The sequence below is a fragment of the Glossina fuscipes genome, unplaced genomic scaffold, assembly GCF_014805625.2.
Source record: "Glossina fuscipes isolate IAEA_lab_2018 unplaced genomic scaffold, Yale_Gfus_2 1, whole genome shotgun sequence".
Classification (NCBI taxonomy): domain Eukaryota; kingdom Metazoa; phylum Arthropoda; class Insecta; order Diptera; family Glossinidae; genus Glossina; species Glossina fuscipes.
In genome coordinates, this window is record NW_023998415.1 from 33,167,658 (window position 1) to 33,192,813 (window position 25,156).

Below are 25,156 nucleotides of genomic sequence, written 5' to 3' on the forward strand. Positions count from 1 at the left end.
ACAGCAGCTTGGTGTTACTCCCGAAATTACCCGCATTAATGCGCCAAAGCCAAACAGCTCGCTTGACTTGATTAAATAACTATGAAATGAAAAGTTTGTTTGCAGTGAGCGCAAAATTCCAAGTTATCGTTAGAATCATTCGCGATAATAGATTTGCATAGTTTGCATTTCTTTATCAAATAGCTGTAATTCCGAACATGTCCTTAGCATTGATATACTTACCGCCGAAGCATGGTTTACAAAGCAATTAATGACATATCACTAATAATCTTGATCGTGATACCATGCAATGGCTTTGCGTATTATTTAAAGTTAAATACACTGAGTTGCGGCATAACACTGTACTTGCTGCATTCCCCTCATATTGACCTATCTGACGACGGCTTGTTTCAATTTGACCCGCCATCATGCAAACTTTTCTATTCGCAATCGTTGAGTAAAACTTTATGGTGGAGATTCCGGAATATTGATCTGGATTTGCTAAATGACTGGACATTTATATGCAGTTCATATTATTTCCTTCTTAAAGGAAATAAATATTGTTTTTAGAAAAATGTAAGGTTTCGAGAGAAAGGATGAATAGGAGCAATCCTACTCCTTTTTCTCAGTCAAATAATATCTTAAGGAAAGCAAATAAATATTTACCTCTATGTCGGCACTGCTTTCTGGTTGTTTTCAACTGAAAATATGAATAAAATACACTCTTTAGACATTTTACAATGAGTATTTTCTTTTTTATATTTCTTCATTTTATATGGGAGAAGGAGAAGGAGAAGGACAAGTAAAAAACGTTACGCAGGTTCAGATTTACGCCAAAATTGAGATTTCCTTTCATTATCGTTTAATAACAAATCATTATGGAAAACTACGCAGTTTACACAGCATATAGAAATTGTTTGAATTCGAGCTACCTATCATACATTTGATATGAACAGTATGTTTGGATCAACTGTGTCGTAAATAACGCATGTTGCCCCTTTCAGCAAGAAAGAGAATACAACTACGCTTCCTAAGCGACAAAAGCTTACACACGAGCCTGTACGGAAATTAACTTTTGCAAGTTATTGCTGGGCTGAAAATGTAATTATTAGAAATGAGAATGACATTACCGAGTTAACCGCTCGGTTGATAATTTTAACTTGGGCGATATACGGTTCCAACAGAATATTGACAAATTTCCTTTTTTTTTTATTACAACCAATCATTCAAGAGATGCGCCATATAAGTGCGACACGTTGAGTGTCGGAAAGAAGTGAGAAAAGAGAACGGAATAAGGAATAAGAAATGGGCGTAGCTCATTGATGGTTTGCCCAAAAGACAAGTATTATGTCTTTGCCGACTGAGCGTTCACTGTAACTGCGACCACAGTACATTCTATCTCACTTGATGTTTGCACCGATGAATGGTTCACCTTGTCCATACGATGCATCCTCGAGTACAAATCTGGTAGTCACAACTTTTATATACTTATCTATGCGGCAACTATACACCTCATAATACGATCAATTTATTGAGTAAAACGTTCAATAACTGTACAATCTTTAAAAATGTCTATATGAGTTGTGGCCAAAAAATCATGCGATATTCAACTTTTCATCTTAAGCCAATAAATCTTTACTCCAATAAGTCGCAAATTCTAAGATTATTCGTGTTATTAGTCAAATGAGAGCAAGGTAATGTGTTGGACAGGCGCGGCCAATTCAATGAAAATATCATAAATCAATAATATCTATAACAAAGTTCTAGAGAAAGCAAAAAGTCTTTTTCGATCACCACATAAACTAAAAAATTATTACAAAAAGACCCTAAAAACATATTCTATTCGGCAATAAATATTTGAAGCAAGGACTTAAGGCAAAAAAAAAAAAAAAAGCAGAAAACTTTCGAAAACTTAATCGTGAATTTAAGAAATATGCGGATGAATAAAAAAGGACAATTAACGGCGAGGTCCCCAGTCGGAGATTAACCCGCGATTAATAGGTGCATAGCATTTCTACCCGTCTAATATTTGAAAGTGCAACTGTTCAAAGCGTACTGTTACGGGAATCCTAAATCCAGTTCATTCCAACTAATTGATTTTCGCAAATAATAAATTCCCTCGAGACGGAAAACCCAAGTACACATTCGCGGCGCGTCATGCAAATTGCGGCGAGGAGCACCATTAGCAGAAAAGCATGTTAACGGATTAAAAATGAAGCCATGAACTTAGGCAATAGTAATATAAATGTAAAACTGTATCTAAATAAACTATTTGTGAGTCTTGTAGAATATCCCCGATCTAGCGATACGAACGATTTCCGAGAGAAGGGAATTCGTAACAAATACATTAGGTGTATAATTAAATTCCCTCCATTTTTAGATAACAGTCATATTTAGTTGAAAAAAAAATGCCCGCGACAAAGTTTAATGACCAAAATATGGCTAACTTTTGGATGGCCAGGCGGTAGAAGCTTTGAGACGATGGGCAAAGCCATTCCGCATATCTTCAATTTCGCAAAACCGTTAATCAACGAAATATTATTTCATCGATCTGAACCAATGCCAACGAGAAGGAGGCACGTCTGGAAAATTATCCCGAAGTTAGAAAAAACTCGTAGCATGGCTTAAAGGTCACCTCCTGGATTCTTTTCCTAAATACGCTTATACGACTGTCCGTCGTCTTCAAGACTACAATTTTTGCGGGAAGTCTTGCAAATCACTTTTTAACTGTTTCATAACTTGGTGCATTTTCACTCCGAACCAACTCAATCGTTTCCATAGCTTCAGCTATACTCTCGTCAACGTAAATATAGCATAATATGCAATGTCGTAAATGATATCCACTTCTTTGCACTTAAAAAACGTTACGCTCAGGTGCACTAAACGACAAGTGAAACTTATACGCGAAATGAACGCGACAGGTAGGTTTCTTAAAGCGCCAGTTTCAATACAGAGACTTTATCTGTCCACTTATCATATATACATGTGTGAATGTTTGTGTGCATTGCTTTAAAGACAAGGAAAGGACTATATGCTTTGTTCTTTGGTCGTCATAAAGTAAAAGAGAACATACACATGTTAATACAACATCTAAACGTCTACGCCTAGTAGATATCCCGTGTCGACTTAGGTATATATGTCTACCCATCTGGCGTGTTTTAATATACTCTACATATTAAAAATTTTGAATCCATTTCTGATGAATTTTAAAATAGGGATAAGCTGTTAACGAAAATATCCTAAGAAAGTTAAATAAGTGAAATAAGTAAAAAAAGTTTGATTCCCTTCAATGTGAATTTTTAATAGTAAATAGCAGGCAATTACAAGCTTGATGTATAGACCTAAGCTAAGAGTTCATGGGCATGGGCCCAATCATAGCTTCATTACGCAAATTCTAAATGACTAATGCAAGGACAGACAAGAACATCGATATATCCCATCGTTCTCTAATGCGTATACAAAACAATAAAGAAAGTTGTACTCGGCAAGGGCCGAATCTCGCATACCCGCCACTACGCTTTTCTCATTCTACTCTGCAAGTTCTTTTATTTGACACCCATACGCTTGGTATTATTAAGAAAAAATTAAAATACCAAGACACGATGTCTGCCATATTCATTTTAGAATTAACCCATTTTTAGGCAGATAATATATCTTCATTTGAAGAATGAACAAAATCGTTTTAAACACTCTGCCATGTTTGCCTGGCATAAAACTTCAAGAAAATGAAAAAAAAAAAAAAAAAATCAATTTTAATTACGGGTAACTTCATGTGGGCAGTCTCGCACGTAAAGAGTCGAGTGTTTCGCAAAGTAGACGAGGATATTAGCAGCCTTTTCACTTTTATAATTTGCGAGTAACGAGCAAGCAACAATAAATTTTTGTTTATCTAAACGAAGCTGGATTTAGTTTACGCCCCACTGCAGGCTTCTGCAGATATTGATAAGAAATTATTGCATAAGCACTCGCGGTCTTTACCTATACTAGATGTTTTAAAAAAATTAATTCCTTTTGCTTTAGAAATTAGTCGGTAATTAATAAAGAATATCCTAAATATATTTTTATGTTAACGAGTTTTGCAAAAAACACACATAACGTTAAACGCTTTAATGTATTTTGTAGAAACTTTTCTTTTTGTTGTTACGTCATTACCTTAACACTTTGTCTTTTATGAATACAATATGCTTACAGCATAAACTTGTTTTATATATTACTTAGTATAAGTGGTAGATATGTATATAAAGATTTTATGTTAGTTTTGCGAAAAGTATTCTACTCAAAAATTAACTTTCTGCTTATACGAATCTGATGGAAGTCTGTTAGTCGAATTGTAAAAATCAAGCAAAAATTCATGCTATTCATTCACTACGATGCACTACGAGCACTAATTACATCCTCTCTTCGACATCACTGAACATTTAATAATCGACCGAATAGATATAATTTTATATCAATATTTTCTTCACATACCATCAAGGGAGAGAAGGGATAACTAACATTTAATATGTTATTTAATTTTATATTGAGGAAAGTAGCTTAAGGAGAACGATATGAATAAGACAAGTAAAAGAACTATAGTGAGATATGGCCCCGTCATTAAATAGCCTGCACCCCTTTGCTTGATAAAGCGATCGGAATACAAAACTTTTTCAGTGACATTCCACCTTGGGACAAATTTCATCAAAAAAGATCCCAAAAATTACAAACAAGACAGACTGCTGGTCAGACGGACAAAGCAAGCTAGATAATATTGGGATCTATCTAAAATACATCTGGGTATTGCCTTACAGTCATACTAACTGAACATAACCTTATGTAATATGTGGTGGAGGGTATAAGAAAAGAAAAAAAATGGGAAAATAATAAGCATCGGATTTTTTTTTGAAATAATTTTATTGTGTGTCTAGGGGTGAAATGCTTTTATGTAAATTGCATCTAAACTTTTCCGTAATGAATTTTGGTCTCAAGGAGAACGAACAAAATCTGTGATGAAAATATTAATTACGAGACAAAATATGTATAATACGTAAATATGTAAAGAGCTATAAAGTAAAAAGTTTATCTTTACTTGTTCTATTTTTTTGTTTTTTTATTTTTTTATTTTTTTATTTTTTTATTTTTTTATTTTTTTTTTTTTTTGCCAAGTTAACATTAACTTGCACACACAATTTATGGACAGTACATTAGAGAATCTTAAAACGACTTTAGCCTACGGTTTTAATTCAGGCAATATTGAAGTAAGGAAAATGTAACTTATATATATATATATATATGTTATATAAATTTATTATTATTAAATGAATATATTATTTAACAAATGAACTTATCATAAAGTTTTTAAATTTAAACTCATAAACTATATATGTAATATATATTGTTCTCTGTGCTAAGAAGTTCTCCTCATTCAATTATATACTGGATGCAATATTTTGTAGTTCTTATTTTTAGGATATCTTTTAACGCACTTAGGTTTGTGTGCCTTCCATATTAGTGCTTTTAAAGAGGAATTCATTTTAAGGGGTTTCTTTCTTTTCGTTTTTTTTTTTTTGTTTTTTTTTTATTTTTTTTATTAAGTCATAAATTCCAAAATACAGAAACAAAAAAACTTTAAAATAAAATACATTTTCATAGTTTTGATAAAGAATATAACATAACGTCACCTTAATGAATTTACATTAGCGTTGCAAAAAAACGAAAAAAAAAGAAAAAAACACAAAAAAAAAAAAAAAACGAAAAGAAAAGAAAGAAACCAAGCTAAACTAAGCTGAACACACACTTAAGCGTACATACAAAGGAATGAAAAGGAGCCGTTGGAAAAAATAATTTATGGATGAATGCTGAAAATTATGTAAAAGCAAAACTTTTCGCAATGAAAGAGAGAAAATGCAAGACTAAGAGAAGAGTTGTGTATGAAATAACGGCACTCATTAATGCTGTTAGCACATTTCACTGTTTAAGTGTATATGTATGCATTTACATCCCTAAATATATATATATATAAATATATAGATGAAAATGATTATGTAACAAAATGAAAATCATAACCAACCGATTTTTTATTAAAATCAGAAAGCAAGCAATTCTTAATGCCAAGCATTTTACCACAATTACAAAACCCATAGAAAGAAAATATAATAGAACAAAAACAAAAAAAAAAAAAAAGAATAAAGATGGATTGAATGAAAGTGTTAAACTTGAACATTAATTATATTCAATTATAGAAAAATTTTATAAAGGCGTTTGTGAAATCTGAATGCTTAAGCTTAATATTATCTAAAAGTCGACTAAAGCCTAAGAAAGTTGACAGATAAGTTGCAAATAAGAAAAAAATGGAAAAAAAACAAAAAAAAAAAAAAAACATGAATTTAAGCAAACCTTCTAATGCATACCACACTACAGGACAGTTACAAGCATAGAAGCATAGAACGGATGTTTGACTTTTTAGTGTTCAGGAAAACTTTACTTTCTTTTCATAAGTGCATACATCTCCACTCCCACTGAAATACGTTTTTCACACATTTTCATATTTAAAACCATTAAAACATTAACGGTTTATAAATTTTGTAAAGATTGCAATGCATGCAGATTCACTTAAGTGAAAATCTTGTAAATTTTACGATGTATGCAAATGCATGAATGCCACTCGCATATGTATGCCTAGTGATAAACACAAGCATAAATACATAATACATCGATCAACAATTCCCAGGATTGACATATAGATGTCGTTACTAACACCAAGAAAAAAAAAAAAAAAAAAAAAAAAAAAAACTCATAGCATCCTCAAATACCGCATATAAATGTTTCATATCATTCCGATCATTCATTTATATAAGTTATATAAGTAATGATATTCGTGACACTCTCTCACTCTCTCTCTCTCTCTCTCTCTTATCTTCAAAACAATGGAAAATAGTCTTATTTCGTATGTTGATTGTAAGTAAAAATACCGTCAAAAGTTAGCATTGAACGGAAGAAACTGTTATAGCAATTCGTCTACATCAAAAAAAAAAAAAAAACATTAATTTGTTGCCGGTTTGATGATATTTTAAACGAGATCTTACAAATACCGATAATAATGCTGTGAACCAAGTGAAGAGTATAACAATAATGATAAATAGAAAGCGAAAAGTGGAATCGCAAGAAACATTTGTCATTCTAAGGATGCTAAAAGCACGTTGTGTTCATTATTTTGTATGAAAATGTGGGCATGAGCAAGTTCTTACTATAATGGCGTGTCGTGTTTGCTCACAGTTAAACGAAGACATCTTGAAACTGAAACTTGAAAGTTCCCAGTTTGACAAGAACTGGCGCCCAGTGATTATTATTTATTTGTAAATCTCCAAAACGTTGCTCTTAAGCATAAAGTATTAGTAGCCAATGATAATAACATCATTATGAAAATTGATCAATGTTTTGAACGTCTTGACATATCCTTCCATCGAATCGCTCCTTGATGAGACTGTATATACGAGTAAGCTCAAATTTTATAATTATTAACTTTGCTATATTCTTCCGGCACTTATTGACTGATGTATTATTTAATAGCAGAGTTTAAATATTTTTAAATTTTTATTGAAGCAGTTCCTGCTATTATTATGCATTTAATATTTACCGAGTAAATAAATTTTCTTTATCTATAGCGCATATGTATTTGCATAGATATTCATATGCGGAGGCGTGTATGTTTACACATGTTTGGATATAAATTTCTTTCATTTTTTAATGATCATAGCGGCAGCGTTAACTTATGGCATTACGAAATTTATGAATGGCTGCTTCCGTCTTTTATTGGGATGATTGCCTACGAATCATTAATGGTCGCTGTCTATATTCTTACACTTTCAATTCTTACTTGAGAATTGCGAGCATCCCATTTCGGCTTTATCTTATCCCCACGCCAACTGCTTATTAGATTATGCGAACTTATTATATTAATAGTCAGTGATTGTAAAAGCTTAGCTTCGTTCGCTTCGTTACTTTTGAAAATTGAGTCGGCAAAGGTAACACGCGAGATTGCTATGGTTAGACATTCAAGCATCTTTTGAATTAACTTAGACGTCCATCTCGTCTTAACATCTTATTTACCCTGTTGCTGTCACTCCAGCATCATATTTTACTTCGTGACAGTTTTAAAAATTCTAATTGCTTCATCCATCACAACATCATACAATGCTATCCTAATCTGTAGATCTTTTCAATTGTGTTTAGCTTACGTAGAAAATGTTTGCATTATTTGGAGGTTGGAGACGAGTAGAACATTCGCCCACTCGGTTATTAGCCCGAATTGATACTTTATTGACGAAGAGGATCGTTTCATAAGTGTACGCTCAAGTCGAATTTCTCCCGATATGGTCTTCATTATGTATTTCTTTGCGCAAATTTCTCCGGAATAATTGTCGAAATGTCATGAAATTTTGACAACGATATTATTTACAAATCGCATAGGCTCGTCAATAATCATCGTAAATCTATCTATATGTCATTCTGCATCTGTTTGTCATACCACGGCAATATTGAATGTTATGCTATTTACATAACCAAGTTATTATAATAACTAATTAAGTTAATAAATTAAGTTGATAATGATGATGATGATGTATTATGATTTTTATGTGACGATTTTGTTTAATGGTTTCGCATGATGATTTTGTATAATTAATTGGTATGACGACTTTGTGTGATTAGTTTGTGTGTGAAAGATTTGTATGATAATTTTGTGTGCTGACTTTGTATGATAATTATGTGTGCTGGTTTTGTTTGTTAGATTTGTGTGCTAGTTTCGTATGATGATTGCACGCGATGATTTTGCGCGATCTCTCTTGCTCTGACTCCCCTATATAACATGTTTCATCCTTTTTAGCGTTTTCGTTCACTTTATGATGCCGCTTTTGCACGATTTGCATTTGCATTTGCCTATTGGAAGGGCTATGTTCTCGATTACAAAAAAGATTTACAAAGAATCGTTTAAAATATCATTTTCCTCCAAGTACCTGCTTGCCCAAACATAGGTATATTAATAATTGTGCCTCTTAAGTTTCTTCAAAAGAGAATCAACATTTTTAAAATGACGAAATGTGGAATATATGTATATACGCGTCATTGGTGGTAGTGGGCAATTACAAATTTTCGCATAAGAATGCATGCTGTAATGTTAATTAAAATTTTGCGAAACAATTAAATTATCGATACTAGATAGATGAAATGAAACAAATATCACCTTAAGATAGAAAGATATGAAATGGAATTCAATTCATAGGAATTATATATATATATGTATGTACGCGCAAGCATTTGAATTTTATTTAAAATATTAGTGAACTGAAAAATGGAGTGAAAGAAAAATAAGATTAGTAGAAAATGTTTTCAGCTTATGTATAAGTGCTTTCTTATGCAATGCGTACAATGTTAGCATACAAACATATATACATACATATAATGAATTAATATACTGCGACGCAAAAGTTATAAAGCGAATATGCTGCGTCCATACTTGTAATATCTTATTACTTGTATTGTAGTTATCGTTGTTGCTGTTGCCACTGGTTTTTATTATTATCATAGATTGTAAATACATAGTGTAGTATATATGTAGTGCACTGTTCATCGACGATCATGTAATTATTGAATCATCCTTCAACGCTTGTCATTCATTATTTGCAGGTTAACATTTTATGTACAACTTTATCACGCGCGTTTATAGAGCTTTTGTTTTATTATTATCATTTTGCAACGTAGAGTACATGTCGTACATACGTACATATATAAATATGTATAAAGGGCAACATAGGCATTATTTATATATTCAAGCTATTGTATTCATGGTTTAATTAAGATAATTTCTTTAGCATATAAAACGGTACACACAGCACACACACAACACAAACACACATGCATACATGTATGCGCGCGCACATACATATACATAATACATTTGTATATATATACGAATAAGTAGGTGCGCGTGTCTATGTATGTGTGTGTGTGTGTGTGTGTGTGTATACATATACATGTTTATATACATACATACAAACACGCATACACATCTACACATATACGTAGAGGCATGCAGAACTTCAAAATGCTTTCCTTGCCGTGCTCTCATCTCTCTTTACGATAGTCTCGTTGTTTTCCTTCTTGATTACATAAATTTCATCAGCAATATTTTCTGCACACAAGTGCACACATATACTTTATAAGTATATTGCTTTTTTTTTTTTTCCTTTTTTTTTGCTTTTTTAATGCTTTTATTTTTTTTTTGTTTTTTTTGGTTTTTGTTTTTCATCTTTTTCCTCTCTTCTTCGTTCTCCTTTTCAATTCATACGCCACAAAACGTGTCATCTTCCGTTTTGTTAGCACACATTGTATACTTCTTATGTGCGTGTGTTTTATCTTCATCTCTCAATACTTAAAATGAGTAAATCATCCTTCTTCTAAGGACCGATTTTAATACGTACAACAATAACAATAACGGTAACAATGTAAACAATTAGTTCATTGTTTATAATAATCAAGATATGCTTAACTATAATACAAGTCGAAGCATTAGGAAAAAAGCAAAATATGAAGAAGAAAAAATGCATTTTATGCATATCTAACTTCAAGCATGTATTAATAATAATAAGTTAAATAAAACAATACTAGGCTTCGATATTTACTTAATAGCATATCATTTTCTATAGAGCATAAATTTCAAACTTCAATTTAAATGATAATCGATTTTGTGTTTTATGGAACCATAACGGGTTTATTATATTATGACAAAACATATATGAGTGACGATTTTACACAATCTAAAGCGGGCGGGCCAATAACAATATATTTTAATTAAATAAATAACTATATATATTGTCCATACGAAGGTAGATTGTAAAGGTTCCGATGTAACGAGACCTTTTCTTTAAATTAGTTTTTATTCGTCTATGTAATCGCGTTCAAGCGTAATGCAATCCGTTCAATATTTCTCCAATATTTCGAATGTCTTGTTTTATAAAACGATATATCAAAATGCTCGCAATTATCTCAAATCTTTTCATTTGAAATATCCTTTTCAAATTTGCAAACAGACAATAATCGTTGCCCGCCCAAATTTGAACTATTTCATTAGCAAGCTGTCGATAAAACTTAAGTCTCGTACGAATCACTTATAAACCTTAGTTTCCGAATGGCACGACGACTTGAAAAACAAATTTTTAGTACCTACTTTTCATGGCTGAAACAATGCAGCCTACTTTTAGGAGCTTTGACATCTTATAAACACTATTGACTGATGAAATTAATTTTAAAGGAGCGAACGGTAAAGCCATTTGATCTCTACCCAGTCAATTGTCATTTGATCCGTTCAAGGTATGCATAGCGATAATAAGATGATTTTTAACAGAGAAAATGATTAGCCATTTTTCCTCTTAGTCCTGTTTTTAGTTAAGCTATTACTTGTGCGCTTCACCCATAATAAAACATCTGTAAGTTTACATGTCTTCAGAATATTTGTGTTTTATAAACAGATATATTATTATCAACTTTCTTCGTAATAATAATAATTTTAATACATATGTCGATCCGTGAATATCGTTACTCTTGGAATCATTGCTTTGTTGGTCCGGTACCGTTAATGATGATATTAGTGGTAGCGGTAACAGTACTATACCTGATTTACCATAACCGTTTAAATTTGTCATCGTAAGTATTTGAATTCATAGTAAAATGCAACCTAGCAGACTTGATAACAAGAACTATATCAAAATCATTGGCACTATAAGCCGAAAAATGAAAAAGACGAACATCATATACGCATTTATCTACGTATGTATGTTTGTATGCTTTCTTTTTTTGTTTTGTTCCCATTTTCATTTTTGAACTCTTGATCCTTTATACGACCATTGGCGAGTTACTTGCCATAATTTCTATTTCCAAAGATGTGAAAAGCATACTTTTCAAATACGCCCAAGCCAGACGGAAGCAAACAGAGCAGTGTGCTACCCATCTTCGTTTCCGCCCTGGTATGCGTCGCGTAGGTTATCTGCTCGTAAATTGAAGCAGAACAAATGACTGGAGAAATTCGATGACCAGCAAAATATTGGGTCAAGGAAAATATAACTTCTCCATGTTTTCTTCCCACGCAATGTTCTACGTTTAGGATGATGGTGTGGGTCCAGCTTGCTTTCGAGTCAGTTTCCCTTTGTTATTGCCATTTCTTCAACATGCTTTCCCGGATAGGAGTGTTACGCCTTGGCACATCGCCGCAATTTGCTTTTTGCCGTTATGAGTACATAACTGCTCCTTCAATAGTAGCTAAATGGATAACATTCGACCCAAGAGTGCCAATGCTGTCGTTGAAACGGTGCGGTAGGCCGATATCATTCTCAACATGCGTAGCCTTTGAATCGGTTTCAGCGTTCGCAGAAAATTTTTGTCTTGTAACACTCTCTCTGCCCAAATCGATGCAGCATACGCTGCATTTAAACATAGGCTATATTGCGTATAAGTTTCGCCTCGCCTGAACCGTTCCAGTTGATAATGCTTTATCCGAAATCGTTTTAACGTATTCCACCAGTATTCAGATCTCCGACAGATCTGCTGCGCCCGCCACTTGGTTCAATTTGCTTACGATTAACTTATTCGAGTTGTTATATGTACCTTTTACTGCGTCATGGTCTATATCGAAATAAATATATTGATGATCACTTAATATATCGCTTTCTACCACCACCCAGCGCGTGCACCTACTTTCCAACGTTATGTGGTTATATCCATGATTACGGCTGTGTTCGTCTTTGGAAAAAAGACATTACGATAGTAGATGTCATCATTTTCCCAACTCTAATGCCTCTTATATCTAGCTTTTTTTGCGGGGAAGCACCAATTGTGAATTGTTATCCTCGCCACTTCTGTCGCAACAACATTTTTGGTTGTTTCATCTGTTTTTCCCGATTCTAGGCGATAGTAGTGATATCTACGTACGATATGAACCTTTCGACTTCCTTATTATTTCCTACATCTACTTGCAGATATATTTTTGATCTTGAGGTAGTTTGTTGCAAGTTGCGCTTGACATAAAGAGGTTCATATTTGCCAAGCCTTTCTCCGCACGAATGATGTATCTCTATTGCCCTGATACGGCGTCGAGCCAATTCTATTCTGATTTAGTTGGCGTTCAGCAGCTGCGAGGTAGTGTTGCATGATATCGGCGTTATATATAGGCAACTTCCCCGTAACTGATTTTCCTGTTGTTTTTAAAATGGCGTCAATTATATCTGTTTGATAGATTGGTCCATGGCTTTTATCCCTAGGCCGACCAGCGGCTCAATTTTCTTCGAGATAATTGTTTCACCCATGGTACGCAGCAGTAACGCAAACTTTATGAATTGTGATGCGCGACGATATTCTTGGAATAATCTCTCCCAGAGGGAGCTTCCATCGTGGGTTTTGTTGATGATTTAGCAATAACATCGTAGCTAAGATTTTAGGGGAAATTACTGCTTTAGCAAATAATACGATTTGGTTTCAGTCAGTTGATTTTAAGCTTGCAGAAGACAAGACCGAAGCGACGCTAGTAACCTCAAGGAGAAGCTGGAGAAGATTACAACTGAAGTTGGCGATGCTAGGAACTGTCACAATAATATATACAATGCGGAGAAAACAGCGGAGATAAAAAAGTTGCTGGCGCATCCACTATCTAGTACCTGACATGAAAAGGTCAAGATAAGACTACGCTCTTGGTGGCAGAAAGGGTAAACGTCGTGAAATTATATGGTCCTTCCATTGGGGAAGAGGCATACACATGAGGCATCGAGGCATCATGTCGGCTGTGCGCTGTCGGTTTGCGCCGCCTATCTTACGGCGTCGGAAGATGCAACATCGGTGATCGCTGCTACAATACTAATCGACCTGCGGGTTAAAGAAGGCATTTATAAAGCTAAACAACAAAGCCAAACACCACTTGTTAGAAGAATGACAAGAACGCTGGAGCAGTTCGAACAAAGGTAGTTCAACGCACCGGCTCAGTCCAGATCTGCGACCGTGGTTTCATAGAGTCTACGGTGATGTTGACTTTCATCTAATACAGTTAATAAGTGGTCGTGGTTGTTTCCCAAACTACGTAGGTTTAAGATGGAGCAGGACCCGTTTTGTAAATTTTGCAAGTGCCTCGAAGACACCGAACAACCAAAAGAGAATGAGAGGGATTGCAGATCAGAAAAGATTGAAGTGGTTGGAGTGGTCGCCAGAAGCATAATGAAAGACACAGAAAAGGGAAGCGTCAACGTAGGCTCTTAGATAATGTCTAAGCGGAAACTCTCCCTGTAAAGGTATATTTACCGGTCGTATCATAAGGTAGAGATAGGAGTGAAAGTGGTTTTTAGCGGGTTAAAATGTCGTCGTTGCCAAAGTTGGCGACTTTCGATTCTTTCCCACCTCCAAAAGCAAAGAAAAAAGAGCACACACACATACACAGAAACACGTTCACATAGTTCAAATGCGTTTAAGCGCATATATCAACAGAAGCGCTCACCTATTTTCGCGTCAGCTTAAGCTATCACTTTTGCTCTATATTAATATACACTTTGCCCACTTCCTTTACTTTTGTTGATATTATTAGTGTTATTTAGGTATCGTTTGTTTGTATTTTATTCTTCTATTTGTTCATATGTTTACAAATGTATAAATATGGTTTATAAAAATAATACGAAATGAATATAAGTTTATGCCGGAACTTAAAGGAAAATGTACGTTTCTTGGCAAAAAATTTTGATTTGAACTTAAACAATAACAACAAAACATTTCAAAAAGACATACGCTAATAATAGTACACTCCCCATTTTTGTCTGTTTCGACTTCGAACATACCACCGCCACTTTTACACCACTAAGCGAAGGGGGAGAGGCATATTCATTTTGCCGAAACCTTCGCAACGCCCAGAAGAACGCATCAGAGACTTCACAAAGTATATATATCTTTGATCAACATCAAATTCTACATCGATTTCAGCATGTCCGTCTGCCCGTCTGCTGTAAACATTCTCCTGATTGCCAAAAATCTGCAAAAACATTGGAAATTTTTGCACGCAGGTTAGTATTGAAAATGGGCTAAATCCGTTGAAGGATACGCCCACGATACCACATGAACTGAGAACACCTCTATTTTTCAAAAGAAATGAAAAAATGATCTTTTTTCTCATCACTCATAAACTACAGCAAATAAATGTACAAAAATTTGATCATATATTCTATGGGAAACGCTACTTCTAAAAAAAATGCTAAAAATTGACCACGCCTACCCAATATTATAATGTATGAATGTTAAATTATTTTTTCAATACCTTTATAACGCGCAGAAATAAGCTTCAAAAAGTCTATAAAGTGTACAAACTCTTGGCCAGTTTCAAATTTGGAATGAACTTAAACATGTCCGCCTGTTTGCGCAACTTTGTAATATTTGTGATGAGGATTCTCCCGTTAGCGAAAATGCAGATATCGCCTACAAATTTTCAAAAGAATTTAGAATTGAGCTAAACTTTTCAAAGAACACGCCCATAGCAACCACATGTCGATACGACAAAAATTTTCATTTTGAAAACAGAAGAAATCAGCTGTACCCACTCCATACTATAGAGCACGAAAATCTTGTTCTTCTGCTCCTTTTCGCTTTTAGGATAACGGTGATGGGTATAAAAACTTCAATCCCGATCGAATTTAATTTTCTTATTTGTTAAAATTGATCAGAGATTATAAACTAACGTTTTATGTAAACTCTTGAGATCAAAATAAATTTTATCAACGGATGACTAACGCACCAAGTACGCATAAGAGAGATACAAACAGATGGACCTAAATAGATAGAGAATGTGAAAATTCGCATGTATATCTATAAAATGTTTAAACTAAGCAGTATTGACGATTGTCTAAGATAGAAACTGTTTCGGTCAATGCCGCGCTGCTGTAGTGTCTAAATGTAGTGTCCTTAAGCTTCGCGTCATAGTATGCAATAGTAAATAGGACATAACTTTCGGGATCTTTGAATAAGTTGGTTTCTCCACCAAGGGTACACTATTTTTTGGGGACATAATGTGATCATGATGTACACTAAATGAATCTTTAATAATATTTTTGAACGTTCATGGCGGCGTCAATTTTAAAAGAGTCAGCTGATTGCAGTGCGGAGCTTGCGGGGTGAAGGGAACACCAACAATCATGATAAGGTGGCCTCTCAATTTGATACAGATCGAAAAGAAGAAGAAAGCTAAGCAACATTAACTTGGAATGCATTATCCTTCCTGTTATTATCAGCGCGTATAACTCCTTCTGAATAAAATCAGTTTCAATCATTGGTATATTATCTGCTCGTGGAACGTTTCCATTTTTAAAATGATAATTGAAAAATGGATTCCTTGAGTGGATAGTCTCGCGGGACTTTATTGTTGTCCTCTCTATATCAAATTTCTATTTGCCGAAAGGATAGGAGAAATAATTTTGTACCATAGATGATAGTCCCAAGCCATTTTATTTTCATTAAGTATACAAAATAAGTCGTTATAAGGGAAGTGGTCGAAAAAGTGTTCCAATCCATTTATTTTTTTGGTTTTTTTTTTTTTTTTTGCGTTTTAAGTTTTCTCTTTAAGCCTATGTTTTCTGTGCATAATTATTTTTAAAAACCTTAACAAACCCTAATTTTTGTCTCAGGAAATTCTTTGGAGAGGAAAAAAACTCTCATTAATAAAAACAGTTTTTCTAAAGAAATTGAAGCCGTAAAACAATAAAAATAGCAAAAAAACAACAAGAACAACCTTACACCAGAAATAGAGGCGAAATAATATGTTTACATGGTTCGCTACACATGAATCACTAAATAATAATATATAAAAATCTGCAAATAATAATATATAAAATCTAAAATATATTAAGTTTTCCATTAAAGCCGACTATAGACAGTTACAAGAGTGACGGTATATAAGAATTTTTCAATTCGAAAAAAACTCTTCACTTCTTCAGCCATCCAATTTACGACCGCGATATCCTTTACAGTCTACAGACTACTTCTTCTTGTTCCCAATTTTTTAATCCATTGCAGAGCGAGAATGCCAGTAAATAAGATGCAGATCCAGTTCAACACCTTCTGCCTAAGGTAAAAACTAAGACTTCAAATGTATATTAACTTAAACAAACTGAGACTGGAAATCAAGGTATCTGGCCGCGATTTTGACCCCTGTAATCCCCTGCAAATGCAATGCCAAACCTTAAGAACAAAAAAGTAAAGACAATTGAGATGAAAAACTGAAATTCCCCGGAAATCATTTCATAAACTGACTTCCAAAAAATGAATGAATGGCTGTTGCCGTAAAAACGTGAAGTAAAAATAGCTTCGAAACCCAAATGTTATACAAATTATTTCTACTAAATATTTAGAATCTTTATGCAAAATTGTTTTCAATCGTTTCAACGGCAACGCAACATTTATTATAAAACGGAAAAGTTGAGATTTTTCATGTAATTGCCAACGAGGTCGTGGGTGTTTAAGATTCGCTTTAAAGTATTTACGATTTTCTTTCCTTGTTTTCATTTAAATTCTTAAGAAAAATATTTCACTATGGTTAACGAGCGTCATAACAATTCTTAACTTATAACTTCTTTATTTCGTATTGTAGTTTGTTATTGTCGTTCTTGTTTTTGTTGTTGTTCTTGTTGTTCATATGATTGTGGTTCTTCTTATTTAACGTAAATTTCATAGTCATTTATGAAATTTATATATGGTTTGTAATATTTTGCTTCATAATTTTGTTCTTCTTCTAGTTCGTCTTCTTATGCATGAAACCTTACAACACCACACAATTGCTTTTTGTACATAAAACAGCAAAAATAACAGCGACAAAAAATATATAAAAACAGGCATTCAGCAACAAAGAAGAAAAAAAACAAAAAAAAAAAAACAAGAAAAGAAATTACTCCTAGTTTGCTCTCTTTTATATCATGAGTATAATAACGATATGTCTGTAGATGTGTACGTATATATATATATATATGCATAGCCTTTGGTGTTATTATTATTGTTGTTTTTGGTCTTCTGTTTGTGTTTTTTGTTTCTGTTAAATTACATACTAAATATGTACGTATTGCATGGGACGCATGCATGGCATATAAATTGCATATATATATGTATATCCCTATATATATGTATATCGCTATATGCCCACGTAATTATATGTACATATATGTATACTGAGTATATGTTTAAGTCTGCAGCAAAATCTCTGTACATTTCATATCTGTTAGTCTGCAATCTGCAAACAATAGAAAATCGTCCGATCAATATTGAAATCATATCCGATATCTCTCAGTCAATAAACTATTCATTGATCAATGTTGAAGTTATATGCATTTGTTATCTGTACCCGATAGCTCACCAATAAATGATCCCTCCATTCAAAAATTATTTCTGAATTTATTAGTCGCTGTCCCGTATTATGTCTGACCCTTTTAACTAACAAGCAGTATATTTTGTCAATGTGAAGCTAATGCTTGACTTTTGTAGTCAATGCAAAAATTGATTGAATTGAAAAATGTTGAGATTACGACCGATCTTTGCGGTCAACAAAAAATCTGGATTGACTATTTATATATATAATTTCATATATAAATTTATAATATAAATAAATATAATTTCAAATATTAATTCAAAGCACTATCGAGTTTTTAAGATTAGGCAAATGTTGTTTAGGGGAGATTAACGTCTTGACTTTACTGACGAATCGAAAACTCAGTAGAAAGTGAAAAATCTTTTGAAGAGCACACACAATTTACACAATTTCTCAGTATGTGATCCACACTTGTTTATTACTTTCAAGATCAAAATACAATTAAAATTCGTATACGTTTGATTGTTTTCAAATATTTCCATAGAATGCCGGCATAAACCGCAAAACACATTGAGCACTGTTAAGTGTACAAGCTTACATAAACATAAACATAAGGAAGTGTAAAAAAAAAAAAAAACGCCTTTGTTAGAAATACGCTACGACGCTATGCATAGACACAATAAATAAATCCATATAGAAATAAATAAAAACACAATTTTGTGTGATGTTGTGTTTGTGTTTTGAGGGTAACAGAGCCTTCTCTCTTTCTGACAAGAAGGTTATAATTGTAAGGTTAGTGTTACGTTGAAGTTTATATTGCATGCATTTTGTGCTTTCAATTCTCTTTCTCTTATTTTGTTTTCTTTTTTTAGTTTTTTTTTACTTTTAAATGTAGGTGTATATGCACGTATTTTATAGAAATGCATACTCATATTAATAACTACTGTTGTTAGTTGCTGCCATAGGATTGACGTCATAAAATTTGTACTTCTATCTCAAAATAAATGCATGTATATATCAATACATACACATCCTTAAAAATAAAAAAAAATAACTTCAATATTTCATCAACATCCATTCATTACCATTCACCAAGATATATACTTAGCAATGAGGCAAAAGTATACGTCATAGTTTTTTATGTATGATGCAATGATTTTTTTATTTCCCATCATTGCCATTTTCGTCGTCATCATCTCTATCATCATCATCGCATGAGCAATATTTAAATTAATGGTTCGTATTGATCATAAAATTATTTATGAATAATTGTTTTTTTCTCGAGTTACTTTTTAAAACCTCATAACACTAATACAATTATATTATAGGCGGAACGATTGAGTTTAATTTCAAAATAACTTCTCTTCTATAGTGAGAGGTAGAAGAAAAGGTAGAAAATAATAACGAAAAATCTCTCATTCAATCTTTGCCCATTAGTAGATAATTGAAATAGTTGCCAACAATAGCTCGTCTAAAGAGCGCTGATAACTTACGCCAGCGGGTTAAGTGCGAAGAAAATCACCTGATAACTTCCAACCTTCGCAATGTTAATATTTACCTCTAGGGAATTTCGAAAATTTCTGTAATGTTTGATATGGGATTTTAAGGCATACTATTAGTGTAATTAACAAAACAAAAAACAATTCCTGGTCGTCTGAATCGCCTAGATCCCTTAAGTCGCCTATATCCTTTAAGAAGCCTAACACGCTTAGATGATCTAGACTGCCCAAATCGGTTAAGTCACCTAGATCGCTTGGATCGGCTGAGCCACAAGTGGTCTCCGAGATCGCCTAAGTCGTCTGACTTGCCTAGGTCATCTACATCCCCTATGCCACTTATGCCGCCTAGTTTCTATTGTTCTGAAGCCCGAATTGTTGAATATGAATGCTAAACTGTCAAAAGAAAAAAAAATTAATAAATTCGTTAACCTAACTCCTTAACTTGATACTTATTATCGAGATGCATGCTATATACGCGATTCAATGATAGAAAAAGTCTTTATATTTAAAGCGTCTGTTTGACTATTACTACGACCCATATCGACTTAAATCGAAGCTCCTATGTGTAGCAATCGGCATAATTGATGATTACAAAGTTTGGATGCGATTTCCATATTTTCACTTGTATATTTTTGCATACATACATTCGGCTTTAATTAATACAACTTTTTTGAAATTGTAAAAATTGCATTTTTATTAAAATAACTGTCAAAAACTATCGTTTATAAAAACTAAAATTTATAAAAGTCAACGCTGTCATTATGTATCACATATAAACGATGTAATGTTAAAATTTAATAATCGTAGCATACTTTTGGTTACACATTAAAATTAATATGTGTTGCATATTTTTAGCTTGGCTATGCTAAAGCTTGTTAAAGTTTGTGGTATTTATTTATCTTATTTATCATAGAATCTTATTAAAAAATTTCAATGCATTTACATTGACCTAACTAGCTTCACTGAAAACAGACCCACAAAAAAAACGTAATATCAAGCTGTCGAAATTTTTAATATAATTTAAAAAAAATTAATATTAAAAAAAAATACGAAAATTCGCCCAAGCTATTTATTCAATTTACTTTAATTGGATTGCGTATACGAAAAAGTGGCCGAAACTTTAACTATAATGCCTTTTTCAACAGTTATACGAACCAAGTAATAACTATGGCTAAAGCAATAGTTAGAAAGCGTAGGGTTTGGAGAGCTAAATGCAACCACATAAAATTTATTTTTGTTGGCACTTAATTACACTTCAACAGCTTTTATGTCATTGCATGTAAAAGTATTTTATCTAAAGCGAAATATTTTTGGGTTCATTGCTAGAAGAGAAACAACCGAACATACCAATAAGTGTTTGCAACAAATAAAAAAGTGGTGCTTTTGTTGGTAAATATAAGTGTCATCGAGCTGCCAATTTGAAAATTGTATTGTGTCCACCATCACCATTACCATCGCTAAGCACCATCACCAGCACGAGCACCAGCACCAAAACAATCATCATCAGACGTACTATCGGTAGCACTGCCGCTACCACTACTATTACCACTACCTAACAGAGCCACTAAATTTTCGGCTTAACTCAACATTGCGGCCCAATACACTCTATACAGCAACAATTGCATTTTGTTGCAAATACGAGCCAATTTAGAAAAGCAATTAAAATTTGCGTGTTTGCTTTCAAGCGGGCATACGAAAAAAACAAAAACAAATAGCAAAAAAAAAAATAGTAAAAGGAGAAAGGAAAGAGACATAGACACAGAGACAGAAAGAGTACGATAAAGATAATGAACGCAAAAGCAAATTACAAAATTTTATAGGCTACAAAAAAAAGCCACCTTTACTATGTTACATCAAGTAGATGCACACATGCACACTATAAATGGTAAATGTGTTTACATTTGTATACGTCTATTTACCCGTATGAGTGAATGTTTGCATCTGTGTAGATGTAAATATTTTGCCATAATATCATTTGGTTGCCAACTTTAATGTGTGTCACTGATATTTATGTTATTTATGATGATTGTGTTTAGTGCAATAATGATAATATTTTTGTTGTTATTACTACAAGTAATACTATTGCTACTACTACTGCTACTGCTACCACTACTACACTACTATTACTACTACTACTACTACCATCGCTACTACTACTACTACTCCTACTACTACTACTACTATTACTATTACTACTACCACTACTACCACTATTACCACTACTGCTAATACCACTGCTATCACAACAACGAGTACAACTAGTGCGTTTGCATATCATATCGTATTGTTTAGTTATAGATTTAACGCAGATATTGCTCAACTCGCAAATATTTTGCTGACTTTACTTTCATATAAATGTGCATACATTGCCATTGTTGTGAGTTATTTTATGCGCTTATGCACGAATATATTTGTGTGCTCTTATATTTTTATCAAAACCGAAATGACATTATATTAATTGTGATTTATGCAAATTTCACAATATTGTTATTAAGAATGTATGTGCGTTTTGCAAATTTTGTATTTGCAAAAAAAAAAAAAAAAAAATCCTATCTACCTTTAAGTCGATAAAGGCAAATTATTAAAATAATCATAAAATCAGAAGAAGAATTTTTAAAAATAAATTTGAAAAATACCCTTCGTCTAACGCGTTCTATTGTATTCAATGTATTCAGTAATATTTGTAAAAAAAAAAAAAGAAGAAAATAAACAAAATGAAAACAAAAAATCTTTTATATATAATAATGTATTCGATCGCATTCAAACAGTAAGGTGCACGGCAAGCAACGCAATCTGAACTAACATTCTGTGGAATGACGACGATATGACATTCAGTTCCTTCAACGAATTCATTTCAATTAAATCAAAACATCTTCCTCAAAATGTCTATTAGCTATGAGAATGTAAAGAACTTATTAAGCGCCACTTTATGATATTTTTCAATTACGTTGGTTAATTTTCGGGTACAATTTTTTTGGTTGGAAATTTTTTGCACAACGTTAGACAAAATTGGTCTGTTTCGAAATCAATTGTGCGGGCAGAAGCTTTTTTCGCCCTTGTTGATAATATTATACCAGAAATTACATGCAAAACCCGCTTACTGAAACACTACCAAAACTTCGCATGACATGCCCCAAAATTAGGCGAAAAACTAAAAGTTTGATTTTCTCTCCATATAAGGGCTTGATTTTCATGATAACTATATATGATAATTATGATGACGACATAATTATGATAATTATAATCATGATAATTGTATATGTTGGGGTCTATAAAAAAATCTATGCAATCCACATTCCCCAATGTTAATTCTTTTCGTAAATTAGGACTAAGGACCAATTTTCATCATCGAAGATTAAATGTTAAATCTCTTACTGGAGGAGTTACTATTCCTGATAAATATTATCTTGCTTGGGCTCCAACAAAAAGACTGATGCGGTTCAATCTTGATCCACTTAATTTCTGTGTCAAACTACTTGCATGGACCAAATTTCAGCAACAAACATTAACACTTAGGTCTTTTCGACATGTAAAGGTTTGCATTTCCTTTGAATCCTTATATGCGGTAGTATCCAAAAAATAGACCTACGTTGTCCAAACTCGATAAGGTTGATTTTTATGTCAATGTACTGTAATGAGCCAATTTTCACCACAAAATATTGAAAATGATATATTTTTACCATATAAAGTTTGCTTGTCGAAGGAAAAGTGATATGAGAGGGGGTCCGAAAACTTTCCCCAGCCGAGCCAAATTTTTCATATCAATCTAGAGCTTCGACTTTGCTAAATAAAACGTTATGGGAAGTGATCGAAAAAGCGAACCAATCCGAACGATTAGCGTTTATTCTTGGGTCAAAGCAAGTCAGTATACCAAATATCATCAGAATACCTCAAAAATTGCATTTGTTGGTTGAACACATAGATACTTGGGCAGAGAAATATGCAGCGAAAGATAATTGGACAGACAAACTACGATTGATCCAGAAAACGATCCTAAATCAATCGGTATAATAAAAGATAAAGGGCTTATTTAAAGCCGTTCTAAATGTTACATACGTTCATGCAAACTTCGTAAACCCGGTACCATAGGTGTAATATAAAAAGAAGGCGTTATGTGGGAAGTTATCTAAAAAACGGTCTGATCCGAACAAGTGTGAATAGCAATTGTCCTGCACGTCAGTGTAGCAAATTTCATCAAAATATCTCAAAAATTACTGACCTTAGGTACGCCACAAACAAACGAGACGTACAGACCAGCTTAGATCGATTTAGAAAGTAATTGCAGAACGACTGGATTGCCCAGCGTAATAAAGAGTGAGTTTTCCTCCAATTTTTCTGGATATTATACTCATCCAAACAAACTTAATATAACCTTGCACCACAAGCGTAGCTCTAGGATATAACAATGCATGTCTTTCTTATAGAAGCCAACATTCTAAAGTTCATAGAATTCGAACTTAGTACTTGTGCCGTTTGTATTCGTTAAAAACGGACGAAAAGACGGCAGACGATAATTGGACCAATCAATATTGTGTTGGCATTGTAGAGTAACAGATAAGAAGTGTGACTTTGTGAAAACTCTTCTCCGTCAAAGGATATGAGCGATATCATTGATATATCTAAATATGAACGCGTATCGATTTTAATAATTAACTTTGATTTGTAGTCGTCGACAATATTTTTGCCGAAAATTTTTGTAAACAACTACTTGAACGACAGCAATCGGTGCAGAATAACAATTTAAAATTTCTGAAAAACAGGTCGCGATGCGAATATTTTTAATCGGTTCACTGACGCAAACGTAATATTCCAAATAAATAAGAGAAAAGGGCATGTGTGTGTGTGTGTGTGTGTGATCTCAAATTTTGTCTTATCATTGTCGAAAATTGGCTCAAACCCGTTCCGGGATATCGTATTTAGTTTTTCGTTCAGAATTTGAAGTTTTTTGTTTGCATTCTTCAGTTATACTTTAATAAAACCTGATCAAAGACAAGTGGTTACCAAATCTTGAAACGCAATCTGATTTAAAATACATACAATAAACGATCTATTTATTGAGTGAATGAATTGTCGCCCTATTATGTAATCAATTATCATATGCAGGCTCGTTGGGGCATCAGTAGATTCGATCAAAATCATTCAGAATTTTTTTTTTTTTTAATTTCTTTTCAATTTTGGATGGTTCCTCAAGCAAAGTCGTGGATTTTTAGCATACTGTTACCAAAATTATTAGTCCTTTAGTTCCGCAATAACTGCAAAACTTATATGAAAGTCTATATATATACATATATATATATATATATATATATATATTTTTTTTTTTTTTTTTTTT

General features: G+C 33.0%; 1 long non-coding RNA gene across 1 annotated transcript in view; it reads right to left on the bottom strand.

Annotated features, from left to right (window-relative positions):
- Positions 1–645: 645 nt before the first annotated feature.
- LOC119631626 overlaps positions 646–25,156 on the bottom strand; it is a 52,894-nt gene continuing 28,383 nt past the window's right edge. The window contains exon 4 of the long non-coding RNA XR_005246701.1: positions 646–679. This is a non-coding gene — a long non-coding RNA (uncharacterized LOC119631626). The remainder of the gene's footprint in view (positions 680–25,156) is intronic.